Genomic DNA, 10,890 nt, shown 5'->3' on the forward strand with positions numbered 1-10,890 from the left:
CTGGTTGCTGCAAACAACCATTCACCCAACCATGGAAGAAACAGAACAGTGTTTTTAATGACTTTTTTTTTTAAGGCCCACACCTGTGGCATATGGACGTTCCTGGGCCAGGGATTGAATCAGAGCTGGATCAGAGGCGTATGCCACAAGCCATGGCAACATTGGATCTGAGCCACATCTTCGACCTACACCGCAGCTTTCGGCCACACTGGGTCCTTGTGAGCGAGGCCAGGGATCAAACCAGCACTTCACAGAGACAATGTTGGGTCCTTAACCTGCTGAGCCAACCAATGGGAATTCCTCAATGATATTGTAAAATAAATGGTTTTTTTTTTTTTTTTTCCTCTCCTTCCACAGCATGTGGAAGTTCCTGGACCAGGGATCAAACCTGCACCATAGCAGCTGACACTGCTGGATACTTAACCACTAGCCACCAGGGAACTCCTAAAAAGAAATTATTAATGAGTAATAAGTTGAATCTTCTGTAATATTGGGGTATTTGTAGTTAAGGAAAAAATTTTCACTATCAAGTTATTTCTGAAAAATAACAATTATCCACTGTATCTGCATTATTTTTATTAAAAAAATTTTTTTTGTGGAGTTCCCGTCGTGGCGCAGTGGTCAACGAACCCGACAAGGAACCATGAGGTTACAGGTTTGATCCCTGGCCTTGCTCAGTGGGTTAGGGACCCGGCGTTGCCATGAGCTGTGGTGTAGTTTGCAGATGCGTCTCGGATCCCGCGTTGCTGTGGCTCTGGCGTAGGCCGGTGGCTACAGCTCCAATTAGACCCCTAGCCTGGGAACCTCCATATGTCGCAGGAGTGGCCCTCAAAAAAAATTTTTTTTTTGTCTTTTTAGGGCCACACCTGCAGCATATGGAATTTCCGAGTCTAGAGGTCGAATTGGCCTACACGTAACTCATGGCAACAACGGATCCTTAACCAACTGAGCAAGGCCAGGGATCAAACCACACCTTCATGGATATTAGTCAGGTTTGATACTGCTAAGCCATGGTAGGAACACCTCTACGTAATTTTTAAAAGCTTGATATGGCTTATATAAACATTAAAAACAAAATAAGCAAACCAATTACTTGTTATTGTCAACTCCAAAAAATACAACCTGAAAGTTGAGAGTTAAGTTTTATTTGGGGTGAAATTATGACTTAAGCCTGGGAGACAGCATCTCAGGTAGTCCCAGGAAACTACCTCCAAGGAGGTGAGGGGGATGGATAGGATATGTGAATTTTTGCAACAAAGGGGAGGTAGTAGGAACAAAAGATTATAGATAACCAGGTTTACAGAAAAAAGATTTACAGAAAACCAGTTTCTATGGGAAGATGCAAAGGTCTGGGCTTACTGAAATCACTCCTTTGATATGCACCTCAGCTATGGTCCAGTATTCTCTGTCTTTTTCCTGAGTTCCCTCAGGTCTCACCAGCTCATCCTTGGGAGTGGCTGCATTCACAGATGACCATGACATCTTTTGTTTTTGTCACTTAACTACAGCTCAGGAGGCAGTATTTCAGACAGCTCTGAAATACAGCTCCTAAGAGGAAAGGGGAAATATCAAGATATAAGTGATAAAGGTGAAAGGGGAGGTGCATGCAGCCATACACACATTTTACAAAGTTTGCTGCTGGTCTCATGAAAGTTACTACTAGTCAGACATCCGTGCTCATGAAGGATTTTGTGGTTTTTTCTAGATATGAGGAGATGCAAGAATTGGGTTCATAAAATCTTCTCCTAAAATATCTGTCTGAAGATCTGTGTTCTTCCAGTTTTCCCAGAGCACAGAGTGCCTCACTCCTGGTCTCCACCCTGAGCTCCACTCAGGCAGTGCTGCAAGTCAGCAGCTGCAGTGGCTCATGATTTAAACCACATAGAGGCAGATGGCAAGTGCCAAACTCCAGTTCACAAAAGAATATGTTTAATTTTGTGAGGAAGCACCAAACTGTCTTTCCAAGTGGCTATACCATTTCGAATTCCCACCAGCAATGAAGGACAGTTCCTATTGCTTCATATCCTCTCCAGGATTTGGTGTTGTCAGTGTCTGGATTTTGGCTGTTTTAATAGGTGTGCAGTGATATCTGGTTCTTTTTTGGTCTTTTGGTCTTTTTTTTTTCTGCCATTTCTTGGGCTGCTCCCACAGCATATGGAGGTTCCCAGGCTAGGGGTCCAATTGGAGCTGTAGCTGCCAACCTACGCCTGAGCCACAGCAACCCAGGATCCGAGCCATGTCTGCAACCTACACCACAGCTCACGGCAACGCCGGATCGTTAACCCACTGAGCAAGGGCAGGGATCGAATCCGCAACCTCATGGTTCCTAGTAGGATTCGTTAACCACTGTGCCACCACGGGAACTCCAATATCTGGTTCTTTTAATGTGCTTTGCCCTGAGGGGCATGTGGAGCACCATTCATATGCTAATTTGCTATCTATTTACATTCTTTGGTAGAGGATAGTCACGCCTTTTTCTCACTTTTTAATTGCGTTTTCTTTGTTGTTGAGATTAAAGTGTTCTTTCTGTATCTTGAATAACAATTCTTTATGTCTTTATATTTGTCCTTTTTGTCTTTTGCTCATATTTCCTTTTGGTCTCTAGCTTGTCTTCTCAATTTCTTGACATTGTTTTTCATAGAGCAGAAGTTTTTAATTTTGATAAAGTCAAGCTTATCAGTTCTTCCCTCTGTTTATCAGTTCTGTTCCCCCATGGATCATGCCTTGGGTATTTTATTTTATTTTATTTATTCTGTTCTATTCTATTCTATTTATTTTATTTTTGCTTTTTAGGGCCGCACCCATGGTCTATGGAAGTTCCCAGGCTAAGGGTCAAATCAGAGCTGCATCCAACACCACAGCCACAGCAATGCAGGATCCGAGCCATATCTGCAACCCACACCACAGCTCATGGCAATGCCAGATCCTTAACCCACTGATGGAGGCCAGGGATTGAACTTGCATCCTCATGGATCCTAGTCGAATTCATTACTGCTGACCACACAGGAACTCCTTGGGTGTCATATTTTAAAAGTCACTACCATGACCAGTGTCATAGGTTACTTTTATGTTATCTTCTAGGAATTTTATAGTTTTACATTTAGGTCTATAATTTATTTTGAGTTAATTTTTATGAAAGGTGCAAAGCCTGTGTCTAGATTCATTTTTTTTTTTTGCCTGTAATTGTCCAGTTGTTCCAGCACCCTTTGTTGAAAGATTCTTTGTTCCATTTTATTGCTCTGCTGAAAAATCTGTTGACTATCTTTGTGTGGGTCTGTTTCTGAGCTCTCTAATCTGTTTTATTGATTTGTTTGTCTATTCTTTCACCAATGTCACATTGTCTTAAGTACTATAGTTGTCTCTTTTTTTGGCCACATCCAGAGCATGTGGAAATTCCTGGGCCAGGGATCAAACCCATGCCATAGCAGCAAACTGAGCCACAGCAGTTACAGTGCCAGAACCACTAGGGAACTCTGTACTATACTTTCATAGTAAATCTTTTTTTTTTTTTTTTTTCCTGCCAAACCCTTGGCCTGCGGAAGTTCCAAGGCCAGGGATCTAATTGAATCCAAGCCACAGCTGCAACCTACACCACAGCTGCATCAATGCCAGATACTTAACCCACTGCACCAGGCAGGGATTGAACCTATGCTGCTACAGAGACAATGCCAGATCCTTAACCTGCCATGCCACAGTGAGAACTCCTATAGTAAGTCTTGAGGTCAGATAGTGTCAGTCCTCTGATTATGTTCTCCTTCGGTGTTGAGTTCTTTATTCTGAGTCTTTTACCTCAGCATGTAAACTTTAAAATCTCTTCATTGATTTTCATAAGATAACATCCTTGGGTTTTGATTTGGATTATAGTGAACCTATAGATCAAGCTGGGAAGAACTGACAATCTTGACAATCCTTTTTCTTATCCATGTGTATGGAATATCTCTCCATTTATTTAGGTCATCTTTTATTTATTTATTCAGAATTTTCTAGTTTTCTTCATATATATCTTGCACATGTTATACTGGATTTATATCTAATTATTTCAATGTAAATGTTTTAAATTTTTTTATTATGGTTGATTTACAATGTTCTGTCAATTTCTGCTATACAGCAAAGTGATCTGATCCAGTTTCACACACACACATATATACACACACACACATTCTTTTTCTCATATTATCTTCTATCATGTTCTGTCACAAGTGATTAGATATAATTCCCTGTGCTATACAGCAGGACCTCATTGCTTATCTGTTCAATGTAAATGTTAATGTGTTTTTAATTTCAAATTCTACTTGTTCATTTCTGCTATAGTAAAGCAATTGACTTTTGAATTTTAACCTCGTATATAGCAATCTTCCTATACTGAGTGAATGGCTCCAGGAGGGTTTTTGTTTGTTTTTTGGTCAATTCTTTTGGATTTTCTACATAGATGATTATATCATTTGTGCATAAAGACAGTTTTATTTCTTCCTTCTCAATCTATATACTTTATTTCCTTTTCTTGTATAACTGCATATGATGTTAGTGGTAGGTTTCTCCTTTTTTAAATTACTTAATGAATTTTATTACATTTATAGGTGTACAACAATCATCACAACCAAATTTTACAGCATTTCTATCCCAAACCCTCAGTGCATCCCCCCAACCCCCAACCTGTCTCCTTTGGAAACCATAAGTTTTTCAAAGTCTGTGAGTCAGTATCTATTCTGCAAAGAAGTTCATTTTGTCCTTTTTTCAGATTCCACAAGTAGGTGATAGCATTTGATGTTGGTGTCTCATTGTCTGACTGACTTCAGTTAGCATGATAATTTCTATGTCCATCCATGTTGCTGCAAATGCCCATTATTTCTTTCCTTTTAATGGCTGAGTAATATTCTACTGTGTATGTGTAAGTGGTAGGTTTCTTGGTAAATTTTTTTTTATCAACTTGAATTTCTGCTCTGTACCGAGTTTGCTAAATTTTTTTTTTTTAATATCATGGATGGGTGAATTAGTCAGGGTTCTCCAGAGAAACAGAACCAATAGGATATATATATCAGATAAATGTATATAAGAGGAGATTTATTATGGGAATTGGATCTTGAAGGCCAAGAGGTACCAGAATCTGCTGTCTGCAAGATGGAGAACCAGGAAAGACTGATATAATTCAGTCTAGGTCCAAAGGCCTGAGAATTGGGAGACTAGTGGTGTGAGGCCCAGTCTGAGTCTAAAATTTCAAGAACCAGGAGTGTGGATGTCTGAGGGCAGGAGAAAATGGACATCCCAGTTTAAACAGAGGGAGAATTTGTTCTGTTTGGGCCCTTAAAGCACTGGATAATGACCACTCACATTGGGGGGGGGGGTGTCATCCAATTTACTCAGTTCACCAATTCAAATGCTAATCTCTTCAAGAAACACTCTCACAAACCCTCAGGAATAATGGTTTACCAGCTATCTGGGCATCCCTTATTCCAGTCAAACTGATACATAAAATTAGCCATCATAATGTGTGTTGGATTTTGTCCAATTTTTTTTTTGCATCTATTGATATGATCATGTGATTTTTCTTCTTTTGCCTGTTGATACAATGGATAACATAAATTCATTTTTGAATATTGAACCAGCCGTGCATACCTGGGACAAATCCTACTTAGTTCTGGTATATAATTCTTAGTATACATTTTTTGGATTTGATTTACCAATATATTGTTGAGGATTTTTGCATCCATCTTCATGGATACGGGTCTGTAATTTTCTTCTAATGTCTCTGTCTGGTTTTGGAATCAGGATAATACTGGGTGGCATCATAGGATGAATTAGGAAATGTTCTCTCTGCTTTATATTTTGTTTTTTTTTTATCTTTTTGCTTTCCAGGGCCACGTCCACGGCATATGGAGGTTCCTGGGCTAGGGGTCTAATCAGAGCTACAGCTGCCAGACTACACCACAGCCACAGCAATTCGGGATCTGAGCCATGTCTGGGACCCACACCACAGCTCACAGCAACACTGGATCCTTAACCCACTGAGCGAGGCCAGGGATCAAACCCACAACCTCATGGTTCCTAGTCAGATTTGTTTCCACTGAGCTATGATGGGAACTCCTCACTGTTTTGGTAGATTGTTTTTCAAGGAATTTGTCTATTTCATCTAGGTTATCAAATTTGTGACCATATAGTTTTTCATAGTATTCCTTTACTATCTTTTTAATGCCCCATGGGGCCTATAGTGATCTTTCTTTTTTTTTTTTCTGTACCCATGGCATATGGAAGTTCTCAGGGCGGGTATCAAATCCAAGCCACTGCTGAGACCTATGCCACAGCTTTGGCAACACCAGATCCTTAACCACTGCACCATAGCGGGAACTCTGATCTTTCATTTCTAAGATCACTAATTTGTTCATCTCTCTTGTTTTAGTTAGCTTGGAATAGAAGCTTATCAATTTTATTGTTCTTCTCAAAGAAACGGCTTTTGATTTTGTTGATTTTCCTCATTGATTAACTGTTTTCAATTTTATTGATTTCTGCTCTAATTCTTTTTTTTTTTTTTCTTTTTGGACATGCACACGGTATGCTGAAGTTGCTGGGCCACAGACTGAACCTGGGCCACAGCAGTTACCCAAGGCACAGAAGTGACAATGCAGGGTCCATAATCTATTGCACCACCAGGGAACTCCTCTAATTCTTATTATTTCTTTTCTTCTGCTTACTTTGGATTTAATTTGCTCTTTTGCTAGTTTCCTAAGGTGGGAGCTTAGATTATTGATTTTAGGTATTTTTTTCTAATATGTACATCCATTGCTAAAAATTTCCCTCTAATGATTAATTTTGTTATATTCTGCAAGTTTTGATAAGTTGTATTTTCACTTTCACTTAGTCCAGAAAATTTTAAATTTTACCTTGAGATTTCTTTTTTGACCCATGAGTTATTTAGAAATGTGTTGTTTAATCTCAATGCATTTTGGGATTTTCCCCGCTATCTTTTTGTTATTGGTTTCTAGTTTCATTCCATTGTGGTCAAGGATAATACATTGATTTCTATTCTTTTAAATTTGTTAAGATGTCTTTTATGGCACAGAATGTTCCATGTGAGCTTGTGAAAAATGTCTGTTCTGCTGTCGATAGGAAGAAACAGCCTATCAATTTCAATTATACCCCGTGCTGCATTTACGTACTAATTTTTTGCCTGGTGGATCTGCCCATTCCTGATAGAGGGGTATTGCAATCTCCAACTGTAATCGTAGGTTCATCTATTTTTTTCTTGCTGTTCTGTAAATTTTTGCCTCATGTATTTTGATGTTCTGTTGTTAGGCACATACACATAAGGGATTGTATTATCTTCTTGAAGAACTGACCTCTTTATCATCATGGAATGTTCCTCTTATTCCTGATAATTTTCCTTGCTCTGAACTCTGTTTGAAATTATTATAGCTATGCTAGCTTTCTTTGACTGCTGTTAGTGTGGTTTATTCATCACTTTACTTTTGATCTATCTGTGTCTTTATATTTAAAGTGAATTTCTTGGAGTTCCCACTGTGGTGCAGTGGATAAGAATCCATCTGCAGTGGCTCGGGTCACTGTGGAGGCACAAGTTTGATCCCTGGCCTGGTGCAGTGGGTTAAAGGATTTGGTGTTGCTGCAGCTGTTCAGATTCAATCCTGGCCTGGGAACTTCCATATGTCATGGCTATGGCCATAAAAAAAAATGAAAAAGTGGATTTCTTGCAGACAATCTATAGTTAGGTCTTATTTTTTGACTCATTTTGACTTTTAAAATCTGTCTTTCAGTTTGTGTATTTAGACCATTAACATTTAAAGTAATTATTGAATGGTTGGATTAATGTGCTATTTTTTATTTGTTGCCCTGGTTTCCCCCCTTATTATTCTCTTCTATGTTTTTTCTGTCATTTGTGTTTTTCATTTAATATCTTATATGATTTCATTTTCTCTTTTACTAGCAAACTAGGAAATGCTTTTCTTAGTTATTGCCCCAGAGTTTACAATATACATTTGCAACTAATCCAAGTTCACTTTCAAAGAACACTATTCCATTTAGCAGGTAGTGCAGGTACCTTGTAATAACAAAATATTTTTCATTCTCTTCTCCCTCTCATTCATTTCATCAGTCATGAAACGTACTGTTACTATTATTATTTTGAAGAAACTGTTATCTCTTGGATCAATTGAGAATAAGAAAAAAAATCAAAGTTTTTATCTTTACTTCTCTTATTCCTTCTCTAACACTCTTTATTTTTATTTTTTTAGGGCCATATTTGTGGCATATAGAAGTTCCCAGGCTAGGGGTTGAAGTTCCTACATCACAGCCACACCAATGCCAGATCCGAGCAGCCTCTGAGACCTCACCATAGTTCACGGCAACACTTGCTCACCTTTAACCCACTGAGCAAGGCCAGGGATCAAACCCACATCCTCATGGATACTAGTGGGATTCTTAACCTGCTAAGCCATGATGGAAACTCCCTAATACTCTTTATTTTTATAGATTTGAATTTCTGACCTATACCATTTTCCTTCTCTCTAAAGAATTTCTTCTATGTTTCTTGCAAGTAGGTCTCCTGGCTACAAATTCCCTCAATTTTTGTTTGTCTGAGAGTTTCTATTTCTCCTTCACTCTTACAAGATAATTTCACAGGACACAGGATTCTGAGTTCATCGTCTTTATTACTTTTAATACTTTATATATTTCACTCCACTCTCTCCTTGCTTTCTTTATTTCTGAGGAAAAGTCAGATGTAATTCTTTGCTCCTCTACAGGTAAGGTATTTTTTCCTCTGACTTCTTTCAAGATATTTCCCTCAATTTCTGACTATATGTAGTCTGAATATGATATGCCTATATATATATATTTTGTAATTTTTTTTCAGTCTTTTTTAATTTTCTGTTTTGCAAGTTTCTATTGACATATCCTCAAGCTAAGAGATTCTTTCCACTGCCATGTACAGTTTACCAGTGAGCCCATCAAAAGCATTCTTCATTTCTATTGCATTGTTTATCTCAAGCATTTCTCTCTGATTCTTTCTTAGAATTTCAGAATTTCAGTCTCTGTTCTTACATTGCCCATTTCTTCTTTTTATTTTTTATTTTTTCCTTTTTTAGCATATGGAAGTTCCCAGGCCAGGGATCAATTCTGAGCCACAGCTGTAGCAATGCCAGATCCTTAACCCACTGCACCAGGCTGGGGTGTGAACCCTTGCTGCCACAGAGGCAACACACTGCACCTCAGCAGAAACTCCTGTCTATCTGATCTTGCATACTGTTTATCCATTAGAGCTTTTAGGGTGTTAATCATAGTTTGGGTTGTTTTTTTTGTTTGTTTGTTTTTTTCCTTTTCTTAGGGCTGCACCTGTGGCATATGGAAGTTCCTGGGCTAGGGGTTGAATCAGAACTTAGCTGCCAGCCTACGCCACAGCCACAGCAGCACTAGATCCCAGCCTTGTCTGTGACCTATGTACGCCACACCTTGCAGCAACACTGGGATCTTAACCCACTGAGTGAGACCAGGGATCAAACCTGAGTCCTCATGGATACTAGTTGAGTTCTGAATCTCCTGAGCCACAATGGTAACTCCCTGAGTCTGGTTCTGATGCTTGCTCAGTCTCTTCAAACGGCTTTTTACCTTTTAGTATAACTGTAATTCACATTGTTGTTGTTGAAAGCCCTTTATGAAATACTAGGTAAAAGGAACTCCAATATATTGGTCTTTAAATAATGTGGTGGTGGAGTTCCTGTAGTGGAGCAGTGGTTAACGAATCTGACCAGGAACCATGAGGTTGCGGGTTCAATCCCTGGCCTTGCTCAGTGGGTTAAGGATCCAGCGTTGCCATGAGCTGTGGTGTAGATTGCAGACGCGGCTCGGATCCCGCGTTGCTGTGGCTCTGGTATAGGCCGGTGGCTACAGCTCTGATTGTTCCTAGCCTGGGAACCTGCATATGCTGTGGGAGCAGCCCAAGAAATGGCCAAAAAAAAAAAAAAAGACAATAAATAAATAAATAATGTGGTGGTAATTTGTGGAAGGAGGGGAGCAGACAATAATCCTATGGTCAGGTCTTTTAATGGCCTGCGCCCCCTTCACAAGTGCCTCTCAGTCTGCAACCCACACCACAGCTCATGGCAATGCCGGATCCTTAACCCACTGGCAAGGCCAGGGATTGAACATCTCTGCTAGGGAGATTCATTTCTGCTGAGCAACAAGGGGAACTCCAGTTATTGATTTTTTTTATTTGCTCAGCTTTTAAGTTGATAGGATAGAGTGGGGACTTCCGAGCTCCTTATATGCGGGACTAGAAACTGGAGATCTATGGTTTTAAATGACTTTTTATTCTTTTTTGGGGGGTGCCACACCTGCTGCATGTGGAAGTTCCTGGGCTATGGGTTGAATTTGAGCCATGGCTGCCGGCATACACCACAGCCACAGCAATATGGAATCTGAGCCAAATCTGCTACCTATGCTGACGCTTGTGGCAATGCCGGATCCTTAACCCACTGAGCAAGGCCAGGGATTGAACCCACGTCCTCGTGGATACTAGTCAGATTCTTAGCCCACTGAGCTACAATGGGAACTCCCTTCGAAGACATTTTTAACTGCTGGATAATAATTAGTTATTTTAGAAATTCCCATTGTGGCTCAGTGGGTTATGAGCCCGACTATTATCCATGAAGATACAGGTTTGATCCCTGGCCCCATTCAGTGGGCTAAGGATCCAGCGTTGCCATGAGCTGTGGTGTAGGTTGTAGACACAGCTCAGATCTGGCATAGCTGTGTCTCTGGCATAGGCCAGCACCTGTAGCTCTGACTTGACCCCTAGCCTGGGAACTTGCATATGCCACAGGTAGTGGCCCTAAAAAAGAGAAAAAAAAAGTTGTTATTTTAAAACAGTTATTTTAAATCTAAAAT

This window comes from Phacochoerus africanus, chromosome 2, assembly GCF_016906955.1.
Source record: "Phacochoerus africanus isolate WHEZ1 chromosome 2, ROS_Pafr_v1, whole genome shotgun sequence".
NCBI lineage: Eukaryota > Metazoa > Chordata > Mammalia > Artiodactyla > Suidae > Phacochoerus > Phacochoerus africanus.